Source organism: Heterocephalus glaber, unplaced genomic scaffold (genome assembly GCF_053883595.1).
Source record: "Heterocephalus glaber isolate CG9 unplaced genomic scaffold, H.glaber_assembly_v1.0 deba00001806, whole genome shotgun sequence".
In the NCBI taxonomy this organism is placed as follows: domain Eukaryota; kingdom Metazoa; phylum Chordata; class Mammalia; order Rodentia; family Bathyergidae; genus Heterocephalus; species Heterocephalus glaber.
The window spans coordinates 2039094-2065260 of NW_028258481.1; the positions used below are offsets into that span (position 1 = coordinate 2039094).

General features: G+C 43.8%; 2 long non-coding RNA genes across 2 annotated transcripts; both read right to left on the reverse strand.

Annotated features, from left to right (window-relative positions):
- Positions 1 to 5235: 5235 nt before the first annotated feature.
- Positions 5236 to 9211, reverse strand: LOC147820714 (uncharacterized). Its single transcript, XR_015448282.1, has 3 exons — positions 8460 to 9211; positions 5998 to 6117; positions 5236 to 5382 (listed from the first exon to the last, which is right to left on the reverse strand). It is a non-coding gene; the product is annotated as an uncharacterized LOC147820714 (long non-coding RNA).
- Positions 9212 to 9243: 32 nt separating this feature from the next.
- Positions 9244 to 17015, reverse strand: LOC147820715 (uncharacterized). Its single transcript, XR_015448283.1, has 3 exons — positions 16449 to 17015; positions 14637 to 14671; positions 9244 to 13114 (listed from the first exon to the last, which is right to left on the reverse strand). It is a non-coding gene; the product is annotated as an uncharacterized LOC147820715 (long non-coding RNA).
- Positions 17016 to 26167: the final 9152 nt, after the last annotated feature.

The window sequence follows — 26167 nt, forward strand, 5'->3', positions numbered from 1 at the left end:
TACCCACACTCCAAACGTCAGGTATATGAATTGGAACCATAAACATGAACCTACACCTGACCCTAACCCTAATGCCAAGCCGCAGGACCAAATCCCAACACCCAGGTTCTTGACATTCGACATTATCCCTAACATTCCCCATGAACTTACGCTAATGTTAACTTTTCAACCCACACTGGAAGACCCAGGCATTTCAATTTCAATGCTATGTATCACCCTGACCCCAACCCTAACCCTAGCCCTAACCCTAGCCGAACCCTAAGTCATTTTCAGGTACCACCATTTCCTCACTATTTATGACCCTTACGAAAAGAAGAACCCTAACCCTAGCAATCATACTGACACTACAAATGTCAGGTACATGAATTGGAACCCTAAACCTAAACTGACTCCTAAACCTAATCCTAACCCTAAGCCACAGGACGAAATCAAAATACCCAGGTGCTTGATATTTGACATTATCCCAACCCCTCCCCACGAACTTACACTAATACTAACTTTCCAACCCACTTTGGAAGACCCAGCCATTTCAATTTCAATGCTATCACCCTGACTCTAACCTTAACCCTAGGCCTAACCCTGCCGAAACCCTAAGTCATTCTCAGGTACTGCTATTTCCGCACTATCCATGGCCCTTACGAAAAGAACCCTAACCCTAACAAACATACCCACACTCGAAATGTCAGGTATATGAATTGGAAACCTAATCATAAGCCTATACCTAACCCTAACACTAAGCCGCAGGACCAAATCCCAATACCCAGTTACTTGACATTTGACATTATCCCTCCCCCGCCCCACAAACATATGCTAATACTCACTTTCCAACTCACTTTGGAAGACCCAGGCATTTGAATTTCAATGCTATATATCACCCCTAGCCCTAACCCTACCCGAACCCTAAGTCCTTCTCAGGTACCGCTATTTCCACACTATCCATGGACCTTACGAAAAGAAGAACCCTAACCCAAACAATCATACCAACACTTGAAATGTCAGGTATATGAATTGGAAACCTTGACATAAGCCTATACCTAAACCTAACCCTAACCCTAAGCTGCAGGACCAAATCCCAGTACCCAAATACTTGACATTTTATACTATTCCTCCCCCTCTCCATGAACTTATGCTAATATTAACTTTCCAACCCACACTGGAAGACACAGGCATTTCAATTTCAATGCTATCTATCACCCTGACCCTAAACCTAACCCTAGCCTTAACCCTAGCCGAACCCTAAGTCATTTTCAGGTACCACTATTTCCACACTATACATGACCATATCGAAAAGAAAAACCCTAACCCTAAAAATCATACCACACTCCAAATGTCAGGTATATAAATTGGAACCCTAAACATAAACCTACACCTAAGACTAACCCTAACCCTGAGCTGCAGGACCAAATCCCAATACCCAGGTACTTCGCATTTTATATTATCCCTCAGCCTCTCCACGAACTTACGCTAATTCTAACTTTCCAACCCACACTGGAAGACACAGGCATTTCAATTTCAATGCTATCTATCACCCTGACCCTAATCCTTATCCTAGCCCTAACCCTACCCGAAACCTAACTCATTTACAGGTACCGCTATTTCCGCACTATACCTGACCATATCGAAAAGAACCCTAACCCTAACAATCATACCCACACTCCAAACGTCAGGTATATGAATTGGAACAATAAATCTAAACCTACTCCTAAGACTAACCCTAACCCTAAGCCACAGGTCCAAATCAAAATACCCACGTGCTAGACATTTGACATTATCCCTCCCCCTCCCCACGAACTTACACTAATACTAACATTTCAACCCACTTGGGAAAACCCAAGCATTTCAATTCCAATGCTATCTATCACCCTGATGCTAACCCTAACCCTAACCCTAGCCCTAAACCTACCCAAACCCTAAGTCATTTTCTGGTACCGCTATTTCCGCACTCTACATGACCATAACAAAAAGGAGAACTGTAACCCTAACAATCATACCCACACTCCAAACGTCAGGTACATGAATAGGAACGTTAAACCTAAACCTACTCCTACCCATAACCCTAACCCTAAGCCACAGGATGAAATCACAATACCCAGGTGCTTGACATTTGACATTATTCCTCCCCTTCCCCACGAACTTATGCTAATACTACCTTTCCAACCCACATTGGAAGACCCAGGCCTTTCAATTTCAATGCTATTTATCACCCTGACCCTAACCATAACCCTAGCCCTAACCCTACCCAAACCCTAAGTCATTCTCAGGTACTGTTACTTCCGCACTATGCATGACACTTACGAAAAGAAGAACCCTAACCCCAACAATCATACCCACACGCAAAACGTCAGGTATGTGAATTGGAACCCTAAACACAAAAATACACCTAACCCTAAACCTAACTCTAAGCAGCAGGACCAAATCCCAATACCCAGGTAATTGACATTTGATATTATCCCCCCCCGCCCCACGAACTTACACTAATACTAACTTTCTAACCCAATTTGGAAGATGCAGGCATTTCAATTTCAATCCTATCACCCTGACCCTAACTCTAACCCTAGCCCTAACCCCACACGAACCCTAAGTCATTCTCAGGTACCGCTATTTCCACACTATCCATGACCCTTACGAAAAGAAGAACCCTAACCCTAATAATCATACCCAAACTCGAAACGTCAAGTATATGAGTTGAAACACTAAACATAAACCTAAACCTAACCCTAACCCTAATCCTAAGCCACAGAACCAATTCCCAATACCCAGTTACTTGACATTTTATATAATTCCTCAGCCTCTCCACGAACTTACACTAATGCTGACTTTCCAACCCACACTGGAAGACACAGGCATCTTAATTTCAATGCTATATATCACCCTGACCCTAACCCTAAACCTAGCCCTAACCCTACCTGAACCCTAAGTCATTTTCAGGTACCGCTATTTCCGAAATATACATGACCATAACGACAAGAAGAACCCTAACCCTAACAATCATACCCACACTCCAAACATCAGGGACATGAATTGGAACCCGAAACCTAAACCTACTCCTAACCCTAACCCTAACCCTAAGCTTCAGGACCAAATCCCAATACCCAGGTACTTGACATTTGAAATTATCCCTCCTCCGCCACACAAACTTATGCTAGTACTCATTTTCCAACCCACTTTGGAGGACCCACGCATTTCAATTTCAATGCTATCTATCTCCCTGATCCTAACCCTAACCCTAGCCCTAACCCTATCAGGACCCTAAGTCATTTTCAGGTAATGCTATTTCCGCACTATGCATGACCATAACAAAAAGAAGAACCCTAAGCCTAACAATCATACCCACATTCCAAACGTCAGGTACATGAATTGGAACCCTAAACCTATATCTACTCCTAACTCTAACCCTAACCCTAAGCAGCAGAACCAAATCACAATACACAGATACTTGATATTTGACATTATCCCACCCCCTCCCCACGAAATTTCGCTAATACTAACATTCCAACCCACTTTCGACGACCCAGGCATTTCAATTTCAATGCTATCTATCACCCTGACCCTAACCCTAACCCTAGCCCTAACCCTACCCGAACCCTATGTCATTCTCAGGTACCACTATTTCCGCACTATCCATGACCCTTACAAAAAGAAGGACGCTAACCCTAACAATCATACCCACATTCAAAATGTCAGGTATATGAATTGGAAACCTAAACATAAACCTATACCTAACCCTAACCCTAACCCTAAGCCACAGGACCAAATCCCAATACCCAGGTAATTGACATTTGACATTATCCCGCCCCCCGCCCCACGAACTTACACTAATACTTTCTAACCCAATATGGAAGACCCAGGCATTTCATTTGCAATCTTATCTATCACCCTGACCCTAACCTTAACCCTAGCCCTAACCCTACACGAACCCTCAGTCATTCTCAGGTACCGCTATTTCTGCACTATCCATGACCTTTACGAAAAGAAGAACCCTAACCCTAATAATCATATCCACACTCAAAACGTCAAGTATATGAATTGAAACACTAAACATAAACCTACACCTAACACTAACCCTACTATGCTTAAGATACCTTCTGCAGAATTCTTTGCATAAGCCTATTAAAGACAGTTCATGAAATATCCTTCTCATTTTGTGCAAAATATTCAGATATAGGTTTGGCTTTATACTCATAAGTCCAAGACCACAGAAATTCACTCTTTTATTTTATTTAGTAAGAATTAGTACTAAGCCTAAATTTTACACTTCTCAGCCTAAATGTCAAGGACAACTGTAGGCACATGATTAGCCCCCAGATAGAATTTGCATCAGAAAGGCAGCATGCCTGATAGAAAGGTCTGGAACCTTGGCCTTAAATTGCACCCTGCCACCTACTAATTGAAAAATCTTGAATAATTTGAATCTCAATGGGTTTTTATTTAGTCTTATTAAAATGAAGGGTTTAACGAGATGATTTTTTTTTTTTTTTTTTTTTTTTTGGTACCAGAGATCAAACTTGGGACCTTGTGCTTGCAAGGCAGGCAGTGGAACCACTGAGCTAAATACCTGGTCCCTAACCAGATGATTCTTAATGGTTCATCTAACTAAAGCTTCTTTGATTTTATAAAGCAGTTGTCCAGAATTCTTCCAGTTTTGCATGTGGCAGAGGAACAGATGTAACATATGGAAAGAGCCAAGAACTCTGACTTTTTCTCCACAAAGTTACCAACTAAACATCAAAGTGTTTGTATGTGATTTTTTAAATGACTTCAAATTTTGTCTTTTGTTCTCTTTACATCCATAGCTTTCCCACATACAGAGTAAAGTAGTTAAATTAAGTAAAATAATAACAAGGAAATAATTGACATCTATTAAAACTATTAAAAATCAGGAAAATACATATGTTGGAAAAGCTATAGAAAAACTGCAGCACACACCCATGCTGATGTTACTGGCAAAACATTTTGAGGAGATATTTTGAATATACTTATCAAGTATCATAAACTTGTTTGACTTAGTAAACTCCCTATTCCAAATTTATATTTAAGATTACTCTATTTCTCCAATTCTAAGTTTCAACTTTAAAATTTAATATCAATTCAATAATTTTTAAAAAGGAAAAACCAAATATACTAAACTATTACTTGATACACAATAAAAGAATATGTAAACCTTGGAATAAAAGAAGTATGAAAATTTTAAAGTAGAAAAATCCATTTATATAAATATACTCAAAGCAGACTTAGCTTTTGTTTCTTTGCTTTGTTTTTTGAGATAGGATCTTGTGATGTAATCTAAAACAGCCTTATGCGTACTATGTCACTCAGACTGGCGCTGCACTCTCCAAAATCCTCCTGTCTCAGCCTCTTGATGCTAGGATTATAGGCAACCCTCTGTGTGGCATAGAGCAGAGTTATTTATAATTTCAAAAAATAGCACTGGCATCTAGTAATAAGAAAATGATTAAATAAAACGTGTAATATACAAATACAGTGGATGTAACACAGCTCTTAAAAATTCTATAAAAAAGTGAAAAAGGAAGCATAGTTCCAAATTATTGTTACAAAATCTGTAAAATATATGAGTGCATAAAATATAGTTTTATCAACTTAGCAATATGTTCATATGGATAAAAATATTAAAAGATTTCAAACAAAGGAGAAATTATGTCGCTGAGATACTGGAATTGCATATACGTGTGCATTTTTAAATGTCTTTCATATACTTAAAATGTTTCAATCACAAGTAAAAGTTCTTAGAAACACTCATGTTTGTATTGTACATATTTAAAGTGTACAACATGATGTTTTCACATATAGTCCACCAAAAAAATGTATACATACTTCAGAATAAGAAAAACTTGTATAAATATTTTAATACTAAATTTATTGAGACACCATGAGATTAACGTAAGTTACCTTTGGTCTCTACCGTTACAAGATGTGCTCAAAGTGGTGTCTGTGCACTTCCAGACATTTATTAGTGCAACAAACTGCTGCTTGGGTTACCTTGGTCCATTGAGATTGCTGCATACACATTTTCAATTTCTCCTCTCAGGATCGGCAGTGCAGTAGGTTTTCTGTGATATACAACATCCTCTGGAGTCCCTCATACAAGGCTAACACCATCTGTAGAAAAAGCATTATACTATTTTTCTTTTCCTGCAGTGTGTATACATTTTTGGCAGACTCTGTACATGTATATACTGAAGGGATTATACAGTCAAGCAAATTAACATCTCCATCATCTCATAGAGCTTGCTTGCTTCCTAATAACTGTAGCTAAAACCTACTCTCAGCAAACTTCCATACAATGTAGTTCTTATATTATACTCATCCTACATTACTGCAACTTTGTATCCTTTGACTCTCAACTTCTCAGTCCTCCTCCCCTCAAATGTTCTTGTCTTGAAAACTAATTTCTTCCCTGTGGTTTCCCTTAGGTCTCCTTTTCTCACCTCCTTGACACAGCAGATAATTTAATGTTTAGCTGGGCAACTGGGAAGAAGCCACCATGCAATTTTTAGTAATAAATTCAAAATAGGTTTACACAATCACTTCCTTTCTCTTTCATGAGTAAAGAATATAATTAGGTAGCCAATGAGGGCCTCAGCTAATAAAAGCCATCACTTTAGTCTCTACACAAAAATCCTACCCAGATCTGCAGGAACTAAGACCTTTCCAGGGAGGCAAGGGACTGCTGATATTGTAGTATCCCCATGATTGATAACAAGAATCTTTGGGATGCTAATACTTCTCTGTCCTCACATGGTGGTAAAACTCTGCCAGAATTATAATTTCAGTCTAAGAACTAAATGGACTTTCCAGCTTAAAACAATAGCAGCCCATAGCATGAAATCAATAGATAGGGGTACATGCAGTCACTTACCTTACATATGAGATCTGCCAATGAAAATAGGAACTATTAAAATCCTGAGCTAAGCAGGTGAGTTATTTGTATTTTCGAAGTTACTATGAGCTCTTAGCAATGCTCCTGATAGGATTACAGGTGCACATCGCTGTGCCTGAGCCAATGGTTTCCTCCATTATCTCTGCTTTCTGGGTTTGCTCCATAACCTAGTCAAACTAGCTTTTGCCCCAACCATCTGCTGTGATGGCTCTCACCATAGATTAATATTCTAATGCCAAATTTTAAAAACTAGTTTTAAACTTTTTAATTTGGAATGATATAAATATATAAACATACTAAAATAGAACAAAGAACTCCCGCATATCTTTTATTCAGTTTCACAGGTTACTTTTTGCCACATTTGTGCTCATTCTCCTACTCTCTCATATTCTCTTCTTCTCATTCTTATCATACACCTGTAACCTTTTACCCAGAGGGACTTCAATATGTTCTACTAACAATGTCATTCTCCAAGGTAACCACGGTGCAATTTCCTTTAGAAAACTTAATATTGATATCTACATAGTAACATTAGCTAGTATGTAGTCCTAATTCAAATTTTACCAAGTCTCAGAAATTTTTAGTTGAATCAAATTATTTCCATTTAAAAGGATTTAAAAAACAAAACAGGTTAAAATTCCAACTATTTTTAATGTTTGTAGTGCTTTTAAAACATTTAAAATAGTCGTTTTGGACTAACATCCTAATTTAAATGTTATCCTCACCATCAGGACTTCTACCATGCACTTCTACTTCAAAATTTTTTATTAATCTTTCAGATATTTGCAGTGCATCTATCAGTTCATTTTATCAGCGGGAAGGAGTTTATCTCTTGTATAACTAATTGAGGCTTTCATACATGACTTGATAATTATTGGTTTCCCCTTAAAAATATTACACACTATTACAAACTATTACATACGCACACACAGCGAGAGTCTTGTGAGTTCTGTACCCTGTGACACTTAACCAAAGCCTTATATAATTTTTCCTTTTTAATTTTTTTATTCTGAGAACCTTTGGCATTTTTTACCATTGATTTTTTTTTTTTTTGGTACCAAGAATTGAACTCAGGACCTTGCGCTTGCCAGGCAGGTGCGGCACTGCTGTGCTAACCCCTGGCCCCTACCTTCAAAATTTAAAACACTGGTTGTTTATACCCTGGTCCTGGATAGATCTGTCAGTTTTACTTTGGCTAGGGCTAGGTCTTTTCAAACCGACCATTTAATGTTTTCCCTCAACTTTAAAAAAAACTTCCGTTTGCTCTGGAGTTTTTTAAACACGGCGATAACCCGTGCACTGGATGTCTACTCTGGGGCCCTACCTGCTTTTCTCCGCCTGCCACGACACAGTCCTGGGAAAAACCTCCCGCTCTGAGCCTGAGCCATCCCCGCACAGCCAGGACCTCCAGAGCGCTTCACCACGGCGCTGCCGGCCACTTCCCTCCCTTCCAACCTACAGCCAGACCAAGTGGACAGAAACGTGAGGAGGCAAAGCCCGCAAAGCTTGTTCAGTACAGAGGGGTCTGGAGGACTGCGCCTCAATCACACTGTTTACATACGTCTGTTTCAGAAACCTCTCGCAGCACTGAGAGTCCACCGCCGCAGTCCGGCGCCGCAGCCCCACGGAAAGGCACTGCTAACGGTCGCCAAGCGCGCGCCAGTTGGGAAGTGCCCGGATGTTCTTACGACGCCAGGATGTTCTTATGACGCCTGTTGTTGCGCAGGTACCAAAGAGTGCGCATGTGCAGGAAGTAGCACTGAAGGAGGCGCGAAAAAATGCCTTGACGTCAATGCGTAGGGTCCTACGAGTACAACTAGGCTGTAAGAGAAGAACTTCAATAGTGGGGTTTTTTAATGGCAGTTTATCTACCTGATCCAAGACCCCACCCAGGATCACACACTGCACTGCAATTTGCTATCCTGTCATTTTTCATTTTTATTAAGTTTTATTAGCACATTATGGCAGTACATAATGATTGAATTCCTCGTGGGGAGTTGGTACATGTACATAACACATCTTAATTCTTTTTCCATTCCTTTCCCTTTGTCCTCTGCATCTTTGTAGTGTGGAACCAGGTGGCTGTACAGAGAAGAGGCCAAAGGAGCAGGGAGGTTCCAGTGGATTGCTGCCAGGGCGCGGGCCAACTCAGGACCCGGCGTGACCTGCGACCTCGGGAGCATGACCAGAGACCTCAGGACCACGCCCGCAGACCCGCCCGTCTGCAGAGTTGCCAGAGACCTCAGGACTGCTCCTGCAGACCTACCCATCCGCAGCGGGCCGACTCCATGTCCCCAGCCTGACAGGGACCCTGAGACCACGCCCATAGACCCGCCGGTCTACAGCGGGCAGACTGGGCACCCCCAGCGTGGGCAGCGACCTCCGGAGCCTGACCTGTGACCCCGGCACCGCGCCCACAGACCCGCCTGTCCACAGCGGGCGACTCAGCGCCCGCAGAGCAACCAGAGACCTCGGGACCGCGCCCGCAGACCTACCCATCCACAGTGGTCCAACTCGGTGCCCCCAGCGCGACAGCGACCCCGAGACCGTGCTGGGATCAGCTCACATTCTTGGGCCTAGGACCCTGGGATGGCAGCGGGGGAGCTTCCTTCCTGGTGCTGGGACCTGCTCACATTCTTGGCATCAGGAGCCTGCGATGGCAGGTGGGAGCTTCCTTCTGGCTGCTGGGACTGGCTGAGCTTCACTGCCCTTTTAGCCTGGGGTGGAGACTAGGAGCTTCACTCTGGTTGCTGGGACCTGCTCACCTTCTTGGCCCTAGGAGTCTGGGATGTAGTGGGGGAGCTTCCTTCCTGGTCCTTGGACAAGCTGGGCTTCAGTGCCCTAGGAGCCTGGGATGGAGGCGGGGTGCTTCCTTCCTGGTGCTGGGACCAGCTGGGCTTCACTGCCCTAGGAGCGTGAGATGGAGGCTGGGGAGCTTCCCTCCAGGTGCTAGGACTGGCTCACCTTCTTGGCACCAGGAGCTTGGGATGGCAGCGGGGGTGCTTCCTTCGGGGTGCTGGGACCAGCTGAGCTTCACTGCCCTAGGAGCCTGGGATGGAGGCGGGGAGCTTCCTTCCCAGTACTGGGACCAGCTGGGCTTCACTGACCTAGGAGCCTGGGATGGATGCTGGGGAGCTTCCCTCCAGGTGCTAGGACCAGGTCACCTTCTTGGCCCTAGGAGCTTGGGATGGCAGTGGAGGTGCTTTCTTTGGGGTGCTGGGACTGACTGAGCTTCATTGCCCTAGGAGCCTGGGATGGAGGCTGGTGGCGTTCCTCTAGGTGCTGGGACCTGCTCACCTTCTTGGCCCTAGGAGGCTGGGATGGAGTCGGGGAGCTGCCCTCTGGGTGCTGTGACCAGCTGAGCTTCACTGGCCTAGGAGTCTGGGATGGAGGCTGGGGATCTTCCTTTCTGTTCCTTGGACAAGCTGGGCTTCACTGCCCTAGGAGCCTGGGATGCAGGCTTTGAGCTTCCCTCCAGGGGCTAGGACTGGCTCACCTTCTTGGCTCTAGGAGCTTGAGACGGCAGCAGGGGAGCTTCCTTCCAGGTTCTGGGACCAGCTAACAATCTTGGTCCTAGGAGCCTGGGATGGCAGCGGGGGAGCTTCCTTCCTGGTGCTGGGACTGGTTCACATTCTTGGCACCAGGAGCCTGCGATGGCAGGTGGGAGCTTCCTTCCGGGTGCTGGGACTGGCTGAGCTTCACTGCCCTAGGAGCCTGGGGTGGAGGCTAGGAGCTTCACTCTGGTTGCTGGGACCTGCTCACCTTCTTGGCCCTAGAAGTCTGGGATGTATTGGGGGAGCATCCTTCCTGGTCCTTGGACAAGTAGGGCTTCACTGCCCTAGGAGCCTTGGACGGAGGTGGGGAGCTTCCTTCCTGGTGCTGGAACCAGCTGGGCTTCACTGCCCTAGGAGCCTGAGATGGTGGCTGGGGAGCTTCCCTCCAGGTGCTAGGACTGGCTCACCTTCTTAGCCCTAGGAGCTTGGGATGGCAGCAGGGAAGCTTCCTTCCGGGTGCTTGCACAGGCTGAGCTTCACTGCTCTAGGAGCCGGAGATGGAGACGGGGTGCTTCCTTCCAGGTTCTGGGGCCAGCTGAGCTTCACTGCCCTGGCAGCTTAGGATTGAGCCTGCAAGCTTCCCTCAAGGTGCTGGGACCGGCTTACCTTCTTGGCCCTAGGAGCCTGGGAAGGCAGTAGGGTAGCTTCCTTACAGGTCCTGGGACCAGTTGAGCTTCACTGTTCTAGGAGCCTGGGATGGGAGTAGGGGAGCTTCCTTCCTGGTGCTGGGACTGGGTGAGCTTCACTGCCCTAGGAGCCTGGGAAGGAGGCTAGGCAGCTTCCTTGTGGGTGCGGGAACTGGCTGAGCTTCACTGCCCTAGGAGTCTGGGATGGAGGCAGGGAGCTTCCTTTCTCATGCTGGGACCAGCTGAGCTTCACTGCCTAGGAGCCTAGGATGGAGGTGGGGAGCTTCCTTCCTGGTGCTGGAACCAGCTGGGCTTCACTGCCCTAGGAGCCTGAGATGGTGGCTGGGGAGCTTCCCTCCAGGTGCTAGGACTGGCTCACCTTCTTAGCCCTAGGAGCTTGGGATGGCAGCAGGGAAGCTTCCTTCCGGGTGCTTGCACAGGCTGAGCTTCACTGCTCTAGGAGCCGGAGATGGAGACGGGGTGCTTCCTTCCAGGTTCTGGGGCCAGCTGAGCTTCACTGCCCTGGCAGCTTAGGATTGAGCCTGCAAGCTTCCCTCAAGGTGCTGGGACCGGCTTACCTTCTTGGCCCTAGGAGCCTGGGAAGGCAGTAGGGTAGCTTCCTTACAGGTCCTGGGACCAGTTGAGCTTCACTGTTCTAGGAGCCTGGGATGGGAGTAGGGGAGCTTCCTTCCTGGTGCTGGGACTGGGTGAGCTTCACTGCCCTAGGAGCCTGGGAAGGAGGCTAGGCAGCTTCCTTGTGGGTGCGGGAACTGGCTGAGCTTCACTGCCCTAGGAGTCTGGGATGGAGGCAGGGAGCTTCCTTTCTCATGCTGGGACCAGCTGAGCTTCACTGCCTAGGAGCCTAGGATGGAGGTGGGGAGCTTCCTTCCCGATGCTGGGACCAGCTGAGCTTCACTGCCCTAGGAGCCTGGGATGGAAGCGGAGAGCTTCATTCTTGGTGCTGGGACCAGCTGAGCTTCTTGGCCCTAGGAGCTTGGGATGGCAGCAGGGAAGCTTCCTTCCAGGTGCTTGCACTGGCTGAGCTTCACTGCCCTAGGAGCCTGAGATGGAGGCGGGGAGCTTCCTTCCCGGTGCTGGGACCAGAGGGCCTTCACTGCCCTAGGAGCCTGGGGTGGAGACTAGGAGCTTCCCTTCTGGTGCTGGGACCTCCTCACATTCTTGGCCCTAGTAGCGTGGGATGTACTGGGGAAGATTCCTTCCTGGTCCTTGGACAAGCTGGCCTTCACTGCCCTAGGAGCCTGGGATGGAGGCTGGGGAGCTTCCCTCCAGGTGCTTGGACCAGCTCACCTTCTTGGCCCTAGGATCTTGGAACGGCAGCAGGGGAGGTTCCTTCTGGGTGCTTGGAAGGGCTGAGTTTCACTGCCCTAGGAGCCTGGGATGGAGGCGGGGAGCTTCCCTGCTGGTGCTGGGACCAGCTAACCATCTTGGCCCTAGGAGCCTGGGATGGCAGTGGGGGGAACTTCCTTCCGGGTGCTGGGACCAGCTGAGCTTCACTGCCCTAGGAGCCTGGGATGGAGGTGGGGAGCTTCCTTCCATTGCTGGGACTGGTTGAGCTTCTCTGCCCTAGGAGCCTTCTTGGCCCCTGGAGCCTGGGATGGCAGCCAGGGAGCTTCTTTCTGGGTGCTGGGACCAGCTGAATTTCATTGCCCTAGGAGCGTGGGATGGAGGCCTGGTTCTTCTGTGTGCTGAGACCAGCTGAGCTTCACTGCCCTTGGAGCCTGGGATGGAGGCGGGGAGCTTCCTTCCTGGTGCTGGGGCCGGATGAGCTTCATTGCCCAAGGAGCCTGCAATGGAGGCAGGGAGCTTCCCTTCTGGTGCTGTGACCGGCTCACCTTCTTGGCCCTAGGAGCTTGGGATGGCAGCGGGGAAGCTTCCTTCAGGGTGCTTGCACTGGATGAGCTTCACTGCCCTAGGAGCCTGAGATGGAGGCATGGAGCTTCCTTCCTGGTGCTGGGACCAGCGGGGCTTCTCTGGCCTAGGAGCCTGGGGTGGAGGCTAGGAGCATCCACTTCACCCTAGAAAGAATGGAGGCTATCAAATCAACAAATAACAAATGCTGGCGCAGTTTTGGGGAGAAAGGAACACTTCTTCATTGTTGATGGGAGTGCAGACTGGTGCAACCACTGTGGAAGTCAGTATGGAGACACCTCAAAGAACTAGGACTAGAGGTCCCATTTGACCCAGCTATTCCCCTGCTGGGTATCTTCCCAAAACAATTAGAAGTATCATACCACAGTGATATATGTGCACCCATGTTCATAGTGACACAGTTTGTAATGGCTAAAGCTTGGAAGCAGCCCAAGTGCCCATCAACTGGAAACTGGGTAAAGAACATGTGGGTTTTTTATTAAATGGAGTACTACTCAGCCACAAAGAATGAAAAACTAGAGTCATTTATAGCTAAATGGATGCATATCGAGGCCATACTCTTAAGTGAAATAAATAGGACACACATGTGTAAATACCAAATAGTTTCTCTTGTGTGAGAAACTGATAGTGTAAACAAGGGTTAAAATGATTAAAATGAATAATTGATAATTTGAAATAGGAAAAAAGGTCCAAAAACAAAGGAGTGAAGAGAGGGGAAGGGGAAAGGAAAAGAGGGAAAGGAAAAACTATGAGAAAAGAAAAAAAAATTGGAAATGAAATCTATGTAAATAGGGAAGGGTGGAGGAGGTGAAGGGTGCACAGGTAATGGGAAAAAAAATAAGAACCAAGATATATCATGTACAGGAACAAACACCCAATGATAAATGTAAACGAACTGTATACCTAAAATGTACCAATAAAAGAATTTTTTAAAAAATAGAAAGACCAGCTGGGATTTCTTATGTACTTGACTTTGTGAACTAACATTGCTTAGGGAAGGGGGATCATGCAGGAGAAGTACAGAACTGCTCAGACTTCAGAAATATTTAAGAGAAAGAATTAAAGGTGTACAAAGAGGCAGCGCAGTGGGACTATTTTTGCATAACTCAGCAGTGAACAATAGTCACAATGTAAATACCAATTTGTTATTTAATTAAAAAAATATGATACATTGCAAGGAAATAGGGGAGAATAAGGTCATGGTGGAAAGAGGAAGCTAAACATTCAACTGTTAATGACAGAAAAATAATAAATAGTGCTAAAAACTGATGAAGTCAATAGTTTACTCAGGCCAGGGATGTAGCTCAATGGGACCGCATCTGCCTGGGAAGCACAAGGTCCTGAGTTTGATCCCCAGTACCAAAATAAATAGTTTACTATGGTTTTTTAAGGGACTAAATCAAGGCAAAATATTTCAAGTAGATCTTTAACTCTATATCCATATTACTGTAATTGAACTTATACATCAAAACCCCTCAAAAATGGAAATTACTAAGTCAAAGCCTTTCCTGAGTAGATTTAAAGCATTGTAGGAAAATGTAAGAGATTTACAAAATGCAGAAAAAGAAGTCCATGGTAACAGACTGGCTCCTCTTTATATATTTAGAAATCATGGCAGAAATATTTTGATTCACTCTTAGTTTCTTATCTTTCCAATTATTTACTTACGTGGTTGAAATAGTTGCTTTTCCTCTGATCTCGTGCTAAGAATAAAAAAAAAGAAAAAAACGAATCCATTCTGATACAAATGTCTTAGAAAAGTATATAGAAGTGGCTACTAATTATCTGATGGATTACAAACATAATGAAATAAAAATCTATTTTATTTTTTAAAATAAATCATCTGCCAAGATGAATTCCATAAAGTAAAAACCAAAAACTTAGTCATACCTTTTTTTAACCTAAAAGATGACAGACTCTCCTTATATGAAAGAAAACTATAAAACAAGCTGAACCAGATGGGAAACTTAGCTAATTAAAAAAAAAGTTAACTTATTGCAAATCTCAACCACTGTACAGACTTTCTTGAGTAAATAAATATTTTATAATTGTACATTACCATACAGCTTAATTAGAAGCATCTAACAGCAGACAGCTCTAAGAACCAGTTTCTGGCTAAGCACTGAACTCTCGCTGTGTTAGAATTCCTGGAAGTATCCTGAAACACCGACTGGGAGTCTACAAGGATACTGCGCTGAAAATATGTTACTAAAAAATGAGTGGGTCTTTAAACAACTGTAAAGTAATCCACCTTAAATCCTGGACTTGAAATGAGTGTGCTGATCTAGCTGAGCAGAGTGTCAATGGCACACACACAAATTCATTTTGCTCTAACAGAATAAATGCTCCAAGAGCAACAGGGGCCACAGTGCCCCCTGCGCTCCCCTCTAACCCTGAACACCGCTGCAGGCACATTCCTTCCCCTGAAGAGGGGAGCCCAGGGCAGCCCCTGGGGCTTCCTATGCTCCCCCAGGAGAGGCCCTAGGCCCTTGAAGAAATGGAGAAACACAGCAATGCTAACCAGAAATGACCCACTCAGGAAGGAAAATTGCTAACCAATGCAAACGCAGGTAAAAAACATTTTTTATTGCGCTGCATCTCTCCAAGTAGTATCGAACCTACCTTCCTTAAATTCTTACCATTGAAATCAACTAAAATTTTGGTCATGTATGTTTTTTCAACAGAAAAAGAACTGACCAAACATTAAGAAAAAGAAGTCATGGGCCAGGGATTTAGCTCAGTGGTTTCGCCGCTTGCTGCACAAGCACAAGGTTCTGAGTTCGATCCCTGGTACCAAAAAACAAAAAAAAAGATAAAGAAGTCGAGGTGCAGACAAGTTCATACATCTGATTCCTAAAGCAAATAGGACACAAGAAATTTACACTCGTTCCACACATTGGCTATCCTTCTAGGAAATATCAGAGGAGTATGTTGCACCAATTCTGAAATGAGGGTGAAAAAGTTTTGAATAGCTGAAAATTTCTGAGAACACCCTAAATCATAAATGTGGTGTGAGGCAGGCTCACTTGGTAAGAGCACTGTGGGGAATGGGGTTGAAGAGATGATTCAATATCTCTCCCTCTCTTCCCTCCCAAATATATGCATATAACACAGGATTTCTTAATTTGTTGATATGATAATCTAAGTTTAACTAAGTCCTATCATTCCTCTTTAAAATCTCCTCTGTGGAGTTAGAGAAAAGCTCGAAAAGAGTGTGAAAAAATAAGTACAAATCCATGACTGCATCTTAATCATGTGGTCTACTGTACTGACAAAGTGCCAAAATGTGTTAACATAAAGCCACATGCTCTCAATCAGTGACATTTAAAAGAAAATGTATAATCACACAGTAAAAGTAAAGTGAACGGAAAGCTGAGAAATGGAAGCCAATGTATGAGTTCTAAATACTGTCTGTAATGTAGCACAGAAAACAGCAATGGTTTTCAGTCCTATCCTTGATGGGGAGAAGTAGGGTCTTACCGTTTGCATGAAATTTGTTCAGGAAAATTGTGCTTGCCCTTAGATGGTCAGCAGGGTTTGATTCCAGAGCTGCACCTACAGATGAAAAGAAAAGGATGTGATGATTTAGTTCAGTAGGAAAGTAGATGGTCTTCAAAGTAGCTACACGACACCTTTAATCGTTTAGTAGTGTTGAGAAAGTTTTTAGTTATGAATAGGAAAGAAACACAGGCAAGCATGTAAGAATTCTCCTGGGGAACTGTCCAACTGTAGAATCTCTCTATGCCCATGGAATGAAATAGGCTGTGTCTTAGGTTTATTTTTCTAAACTTACACCTGAACGATCTAAAGCACATTTTAGATGAATCGAATATGCCCTCCTCCCCTGTCCTGCTCACCCAACAGAAATACAAGCACGCCCTTCTGTGCTGACTCTGCCACACTGCAGGAACAGTGTCAAGAGCAAGCGCTGCCCTGGCATCACGGATACACTGTCAGATACCAGTTCAGTGAAACGAGTATTTTCCAACAGCAAACATTCGGCAGACAACCAATCGCATGGTTAACCCTAGCTGCACTCAATAAGGGAACGCGTTTTGTTAGCTATTTTGTTTGGTGGCTGTTCACCAAGGCAGACTTAAGACTGCTTAGAGATGTAATCTCCTGATCTACAAACTCTTCCTGGATGTAAACTGATTTTTTTTTCTTTTACTTTTTCTCAATTTCCATATACTTTTGATTCTTGGAACTAAGCTGGGAGAATCATTCACTTAGTGAAAACTAAACTTTTGTAACTTTTGTGCTATTACACGAGGTAATAAAAGTCATCACACAGGCAGGTATGACCCTATTCAGTGACTTCAAGCTACTTAACCAATCTTGTGACAAACTGTGCCAAGATTCAGATATAATAACAGTTAAGCAATATTTCCTTAACCACATGTTAAAAATTATTCTACTTTTTAAAAAGGGAGTTCAATGCTCAAATCAAACAGCCCTCACCCTGACAAAATCAAAATGCATACCAATACATTAAAAGAGAATGACTAGTAGTGACTACCGTCTAACTCACTGTTTCATACATGGCCTAAGAGTCCTTCTTTTGTCCCCTCCCGGTAATATGCTTAGAATCTTGCACACGCATAATATGAGGCTTCTGGGTTTAACCTGAGCTTGAATCACCCACTTTAATGTACTTCAATGCAAGTCACTAGAAACTGACTGAGGCCTACTCATTCCTCTTCATGGTATTCCTTCCACAGGTTCAGTAAAACTATTCTTATGTAAAAGACTCCAACAAAAATTCATGTTTTTGGCATATCTATTAGAAGATGAGACAATCTTAGTTATGTGGAAAAATAAAATTATGTCCACAAGGTGACAGAGACTTTCATGGCTGACTAAAGTTTCTAAGGGATATGGGGCCGCTTCCTACAAAAGCATCAATATATTACCATTTGAATTTCAAATTAATTAAATGATTAAAATTAGTTTACAGCAAGAGCGATTTAGCTATCGGCACCTTTATAATGACAAACTTTCAATGAAGTCCAGGAAAATTAAGTGTCAAAATAAGAGGAACCAGCTTAAAACACACACACACACACACACACACACACACACACACACTCTCTCTCTCTCTCTCTCTCACACTCTCTCTCTCCTTCCACACCAAGATGTGGTATTATGTATCTGAAGATAAAATTCAAAGAGGGTGGAATAAAAAAAAATGACAACATGCAGAAAATAAGAGAAACCAGCCCAAGTAACAGACTGGCCCTCTCTCCAGGGCTTTAGGATGAGCACATGATCCACAGTTGGTCAGTTAATCACATGAAAAAAGAAAGACCATGAGAAAAGGAAGCATTGATAAGTATGTGAAACTGCTTTTATTCCGCCCTCAAGAATCTCTTTCAGCATAAAACTTATTGTTCCATTTAATTTTTGCCACTTTTATTTCAGTACTCTCTTTATTTTCTTTTTTTGGTTTGGAGAGTGTGATAGGGATTGAACCCAGGACTTCTGACTGAGCTACATCCCCAGCCCTTTAAAAAAATTTTTTTTGAGACAGGCTTTTTAAAAAAAGTTTTCTGAGACAGTGTCTCGCTATGTAGTTCAGGCTGGCCTTGAACTCACTGCAATCCTCCTGCCTCAGCCTCCCAAGTGCTGAGATTACAGGCATGCACCACCACGCCTGGTGAGGCAGGTTCTTCTAAACTGCCCAGGCTGGGCTCAAACTTGTGATCCTCCTGCTTCAGCCTCTCAGTGCTGGGATTATAGGCATGGGGCCTCGCCTCAGTACTTGGCTTTCATTTTCATTAACATTTTAATACTGGTGTAGTTACTACTGTTACCGTACTAGATTCTAGAGACCAAAATTTGTCCTGTGTGCCCCGGGGCCCAGCGGGGAGCTGGGGGGCAGCCCGGGCGTGGGTGCTGCAATGGCATTCATGGGGCCTGGGCCATCCCCCCGCACCCAGGCCGACCTCTGGCGGCCACTACGCACACCAGCTGCGGCCACCCGCCACCATTTTGTTGCTGCGGCGCAGGGGGAAGAGTGTTAAAACTTTTTTAAAAGACAGATGTCACCACATGTGTAAATACCGAATAGTTTCTCTGGTGTGAAAAACTAAAAGTGTAAACAAGAGTCAAAATGTATAATTGGTATTGTGAAATAGGAAGAAAAGCTCTAAAGGAGTAGGGGAAGTAGGAGGGGTAGGGGAAAGGAAAGAAGGGAAAAGAAAAAATATGAGAAAAGGAAAACATGGAAACAAAGTCTTTGCAAATTGGGAAGGGTAGAGGGGGTGAAGGGAGGGCAGGGGAATGTGGAAAAAATAAGAACCAAGATATGTCATGTAAAAGTACAAGATCCCAATGATGAATGTAACTGTATTGTATACCTAAAATGAACCAATAAACTAAATGGAAAAAAAAATACAGATGTCACGTTGGTCATGAAGAGGTTCAAAGCAGGCTTCATTCCACTAAGATCCACAAGCGATGGCTTTGGCTTATGTGTTTAAACTCCAAGGTGGAGGAAAACGTTCTTCCCAGTAAAGGGAACATTTAAGAATACATGTAATTTACATGACTGTAATATTTGGTTGTGCACATTCTGTTTCTTAAGTTATTAAAGAATGTTTAAAGATTTTTTTTAAGTCTTTCTCAGACTTGAGAAAGTCTGAGAGAAAGGTCTCTCTTGAGACCTCCCAACACCAGAAGAGAAAGACTGAGCAGCCCCCAAGGACCATTAGCCAGCTAGGGAGCAGCTGGTGTGTGTGTGTGTGTGTGTGTGTGTGGGGTGACCACTCCCATCATGAAAGGAAAGTCTTTGCAGGAGAGATGAGCTGAGGGAAGAAGAACCCAGATGGGTTTTGAGAAGATCTGATTCCTGGGTCCCTCTGTACCTAATCAACCTTCATGAACTCCCTGGTTATACGCGTCTGCCTTGAAGTAGGTTTTCTGTAACTTGTGACTGTTAAAGAGTCTTGGTACATCAGCAGTGCTGATGATCTCACTCTAGGTGGGGACACACAAAAGTCACTGGCTCATTTAACAAATGTCATGAACAGGAATTTTCAAATGCCAAAATCATGCTCTGTATAGAAGTTATGAATACACTCACAACCATTCCTTTTAGTTCCTTTAATTATGCATGTTTTAAAAATAGCTCTTGGCCTCAAGAATGTTGCTTAGGTGTAAAGAACTTACCTAGCAAGCACGAGGGCCTGGCTTTGATTCCCAAGACCATAAAAAGAGAAAAAATATTTTTATCAATGCATAAAATTTGACATTTTATTACAGAAAAATAATGAGCCCTTTGAAGGCATATTTACTGTTTAATACACACAATGGTGCAGCAAGTGTTATTCCTATACTTTTTGTAGCCAATCCCAAACTGGTTGAGGATTTAGGCATTTATAAAATTCTCTTCTAGTCTTCAATGAGAAAAACATTCATGTATGTGGTATTTTTTAATAATTCATTTTGTCTGTGTAGGAAAGATTTTCAAAAGTGCAGTAACTGGACAGAAGGGGATTGATTTCCTGGTTACATACAGTGCCAACCTATCTTTCAAAGGAAAATTATGTAACTGCAAACTGTGAAGAAATAATTTTTCTTGTCAGTATTTTAAAGAGAAGGCAGTGATCAACAAATTATCTGGAAAATGCATATTTCAGGAAGAGAAACTAATTTCAATGTATCCCACTTAAATAGGAGAGGTCCATAGTTTCTGAGCCAATTGCTGGGCACCCATTTATTTGAAGTCCACTGCCCTTACTAACCTGCTGTGATACCTCTGTGTACACATTACATTAGTTTTATGGCCCACGACACAGTCTAGACTCACAATTACCATGCAAACTGCTGATTCCACCTGAGTCCACCCTTTCCACTGCCTCGAGCCAGCTGGGCTCATCGGAGGGCCCACAGCACAGAGCAGAGCCCCCGCGCAGTGCATAGTTCAGTTCTCTCTCCTGCCTGACTTCTCTGCTGGAGCCACACTCTGGATCCACCTCTCCATCAATCCTCAGTCTTGTCCTGTCTCAATCCTCAATCCTAGTGACTGTGACTGAGATCTGACACTTCATACACTGTATTAAACCTCTTCATTTATGGATTCCTTAGGAACACTTTGCTCAGTTTGTTAAGACATTGAGATTACATTTCCAGGTTACAAGTTACTACTTCTTTTTTATTATACATGGCTGTTTACTTTAACAGGGGGAGGGAAATGTGACATTTAAGGCAGCCCATATGAGTCACTCCATGATGTCTCTACCTATATGCCTCATACCTGGAATTTACAGTGAGTTTCATTTTACTTTAAAGGACAGATCTCTTCTATACTCCTCCCCTGGTTTTTGGTTACATCTGAAGTCCATATTCTTTGTCAAAGCTCACCAGGCACACAAGGACCATAACACTTCCTCCTGGTATCTCCTTCACTCTTCTGCAGCCACCTTTATATCCTTCTGTCATTTGCCCAAATCGAGTTTGTTTCCATTTAAGGAAGTGCAAATGAAGAGAGGTACTCCTCTGCACGGGAGCACAGTACCTCTTAGATCACTCTCACCTTCAGGGCTGTTCAGCCATCACTTAAAGAGCACAGCTATCTTCCGCTGGCCATGTAAAACTGGCCTCCCCCTCCACTCATTACCCAATTTCACTTTCTCCCCTCACCTCACTACCTGACCTTCCTGACTATGCATACATATATTGTCTATCCCTGGCCCCTCTAGAATGTAAGGATCAGTGTTAAGATGGAGGCTACTTGTACAGCACTGTATCTGGAACACTGACCAGCTCCTCAATAAACATCTGTCTCAGTCTACTCAAAACTAGTTAATTCCTCCCAGGTTTCTCATTTCTTCAAGGATTTCTTCTAATGTTCTTTCTTGTTTGTCATCTAAGATCAGTATTATCTGCAGATGTCTTAGAGTGGTAGCTATTCAGAATTAGATATGAGACATGATATGAGATAGGCTATCAAGAATGACAAAAACCTTAAAGAGGAATTTGAATTCTAATGTCCATAACGAAGTCAAAGGTAACTTCAATTTGGCATAAAAAGATTCAATACTAAAATACCTTAACTACAAAATAATTCATCCTATAGACAAATTATAAAACAAAATATATCATCTCAATTCTGTTGGAGGGAGGTACAATTCATCAGTCATCAACATATTTTTATCTGTGTCTCAAAAAACAAACAATGGAATTGTGTATGATTTCATTATAAAAGATACTCACTCATAAGGTACAATGAATAAATGATGGGCCAACCTAACTTACTGAAGGCAAAGTAGTAGAGAAGACTTTTGAGGGTATCAGAAATTCCTAGGTTGTTAGGAATCCCTATAACTACTTGAAAAAATGTTATTCTGAAATGATTGAGAACAGAAGAAGAAAGCATAGTTTAAGTATAATTTTATCTAAAAAATTAAAATCCAAGTGGATATTGTAGAAGAGCCAAATTTTTTTTTTATTTAAGTGGGCATTTTGCAGTTTCCAGGGAAAGTGATATAAAATTATCTGAAATCAAGACAAAAACCAAACTTCCAACGTGTCTATACTATATACTTGGTGTTCTGGCATTACTTCTATGCAAATTTAAGAATAACACCTAAATACTGAAGCTGAGGATTCTCGTCACTTTAGTGAATGCCAACATTTTACAAAATTTCCCTGCAGTGCTGGGGATCCAACCCACGCTCCAGGCATGCTGCAGAAGTGCTCTACCAGTGAGTGAGCTCCCTTCCCTGGCCCTAAACATTCAATTTCAAAAGACAAATGGAAATGAAAATGTAACCCTCATGTCTTAAACACAAAACAACAGCACCTCAGGCTGAGCACTGCCTGTCACTCTCCTGCACCTGCTGCCTCTGGCCAGCTTCTCCTGACATTCCACTGTCCGCAGCATTCACCTTCCGCTCAGTCCCCAGAACAGGCACCCCAGCTTCACTAGCAAGCTCAGACCACCTGTTACTTTACTTTTGATCTCATCCATTAAAATGAATGTACACACATGACACAGAGAGGTAACTGCTGCCTCTGCTTTGCACACACACGTAAATGACTAAGAAAGACAGAGTTCTAAGAGAAAGGTCTATCTTACGCATGAAATACAAGATGCGTTCTGAAAAGGTTTTTATAAAGAACTGAATTTGGCATATGTACCACTTCTATGTCACCCTGAGCTAGTAGGTGTCCAGAGCTATCTTACATAGTCATTTCCTGCTTTGTGTCTTAATTAATCAGCAATACACAGAGGCTATACATAGGCTTCCTTTGTATTTGGAAGGGCCCAATGAGATGTTCAACGTATGAGAACGTGTTGTAAAGTATGAACAATAATGTAAACATCCTATTTGGGGTTTCCCCTTTTTTATTAGTACATGTTTGCAATACATGACAGCTCTAATTTTTTTATAAAATCAATCAGGGGCCTGCTTTATACCATCAAGCAAAGTGTAAGTTTTCACAAGTACTTACATGCTTTGTGTTTAAAGGTATAATTCATGTACTTATTCATTCTTTAATGATTTCTTTCAATACTCTGAGAAGTTACAAAGCCATGTCCGACAAGAGGCTTAATTAGCCTATCAAAGAAACTGAGAGCCCAGCTAAACTTAAAATGAAGACCTAGAAGACATTTCCTGTGTAGTAATGAAATAAACTCTGCCACTGAAATGAAACAAATGGGTCGACAAGACTCACACATCTTCTGATGCGATGCATTCAACACAGGACTCAGCGTTACCCTGTAAACCCAGCTCCAAGTTGAAGCCCAGCCTGGGAAATTTAGTGATGCTGAGACCTTGTTTCAAAATACATTTTAAAAAGGGTTAGAGCAGGGGCCAGGGATTTAGCTCAGTTGTTCCAGCATCTGCCTCACAAGCACAAGGTCCAAAGTTCGATCTCTGATACCCTCCCCCCCCAAAAAAGGGCTAGGGCTACAGCTTTGTGCAAAGACCTTGTATACAATCCCCAGCACTTCAAAGAGAGAGCAAAAAGTCTTTATCAAGAACCAACTTGTTACCCACAATTATCTTTACCTACATTGATTCCTGTCCAAAATTCTAGGGGTAAGAATCAAACATTTTGTCTCTTCTCTCCAGCAGGTTCCCCTCTTTCTCTTTGGCATTCTTAGCAGCTGAGCAGGACTCTACTGGCAGGAGGGGAGGAAAGGAGAAGGCTGGCCACAAACACTCCAGGACTGGTGGGGCCTGGCACCTCAACTCCCAAAGCCTCACCTCCTCATTAAACCTTCCATTCCTATTTTCTCTTTTGAAACTTTAGACCAACAATCTCACGATCTCATGAGCTACCTCACCTCTCCTTTAGAACAGGCAAGATAAAGTCCTTTAAGTGACTGAAGCATGGCAGGAGATATATTTGTCAAAGTGGGAAACATGAAGAAACCAGAACTCTATGGGTAGACTCTTTTGGGGAAAAAAGAAACTTTTCTGCACATTTAACATCTTTCTCAGCTATTTAAAGGCCCTCTCCCCAAATTTTCACTCTTTCTATGCTCAAACTACACTTGGAAGGGGCCAGGGATTTAGCTCAGTGGCACCGTGCCTGCCTCGAAAGCACAAGGTCCTGAATTCAATCCCTGGTACCAAAAAAAAATTACATCTGGGAGACTAAACCTATAGAGGTAACACAAGAACACCACATAAACTCCTCTACTTGAATTTACATAAGAAATCCTCAAGTGTTTGGCTCTGAACTGCTAGGGTACCCCTACCTGGTGTGAGGAAGGGAAGAACCAGGTCTTACTATCTCCGCCACTTAGATACCAACTGAGGTGAGGACGCGGAGATGGGAGGGAGGCTCCAATACTGGCATATTGGAATTCTGAGAAAAGGGAGCAAATGAATATATCCAACAGGCCTTGATAAAGTCCCACAGGACAAGGTACAGAGTTCTTAACATGAAGGGTCCAGAATGGGATTTGGGAACCAAAGGGGCCACGGACTGGATGTTAGGGTAGACAGGGAAAGACACTGGCCTCACAGACAGGGAGGAGTAGGTGTGGGAAAGCGAGGCACAGTCACCCGAAACCAGGCCTGAGAGAGCCAGTTCCTGGAGCAGAGCAGCCAGAAGCCCCCGGGCCCTGAGGGTTTGGAAAGTGAGAGCTTCGCCTCAGGCAAACAGTGTCCCCACCACCTCCTTACCTCAGGGCTTCTTTCGGTTGCTGATGTGGGTCAGGTGGTGGCCATGCCCGGTTCCCACGGAAATCTCAGACTCGTAGTCTCGCTCCACTGGTCCCTTGCGCCAGCCCGGCTCGAGGCTGGCATTGGAGCCCTCACAACAGGTCAGAATGTTCCCCATGGGGCACCATTGCACCTTGGCTCAGTCCCACTTGAGCATCTCAGCAATGCAGAGCAGACTCTTCTGCTGTTCTTTCACCTGCCCTCTGGCCAGCAGGCTGGCCTTACCCTCGGTCCCCCCCCAGTCCCCCAAGCTGACTGGTCTTCTGAGGGGCAGTGATCTGGCTTATTTAAAGGGGTTAGAGATCCCACAAATGCTAAGAGCCAAAGCCACTGCCAGAGATCAAGCCAGAGATCTTTCTCCTTCGGCCACCTCCGACCGACTGACTAGGCCAGCACCTGCCAACTGGAATGCATCCTGCGTCACCTGGTTACCAGCAGCCAATCACGACCAGGGTTCTGTCCGCATGCCCACCCAACTGGCACTCAGGCATTTGATTCAAAACACCCTGGCCCACCTGGGGCTGTCATCTCCCTCACACATAGGGTCAGGATGCCTGTTTCCATTCTTCAGGTGCTGCCTGGAGCTTCTCTGGCTTTTGTAACTCTACAGGTGGTCTGGGTCAACAGACTTTATAGAAAGCCCCAGTTAATAAGAAGCTGGCTCCATAGGCAATTCAGCTTCTCTGAGTGGTCCAGCTCTCACTTTTCTCAGAGGACGTAGCTGCACCCAAACTGTTGACTGTTTCTGTACCTAAATCCTCCTCTACTGTTAGTTTTGGTTTGAAATCCACTTTCTCTACATATTGGCTAAAGGAACAATTCAACAGGAAGAGATAATGATTATAAACATACAATATATATACCAAACACTGGCACACCCAACCTCATAAAACAAACAAATTGACAAGAAACATCAGATAAACACCAGTATAGTTGCAATGGGGGTGCTCAATACCCTACTGTCCCAAATGGACAGATCAACTAGACCAAAAACATGAACAAAAGTCAAAGAGT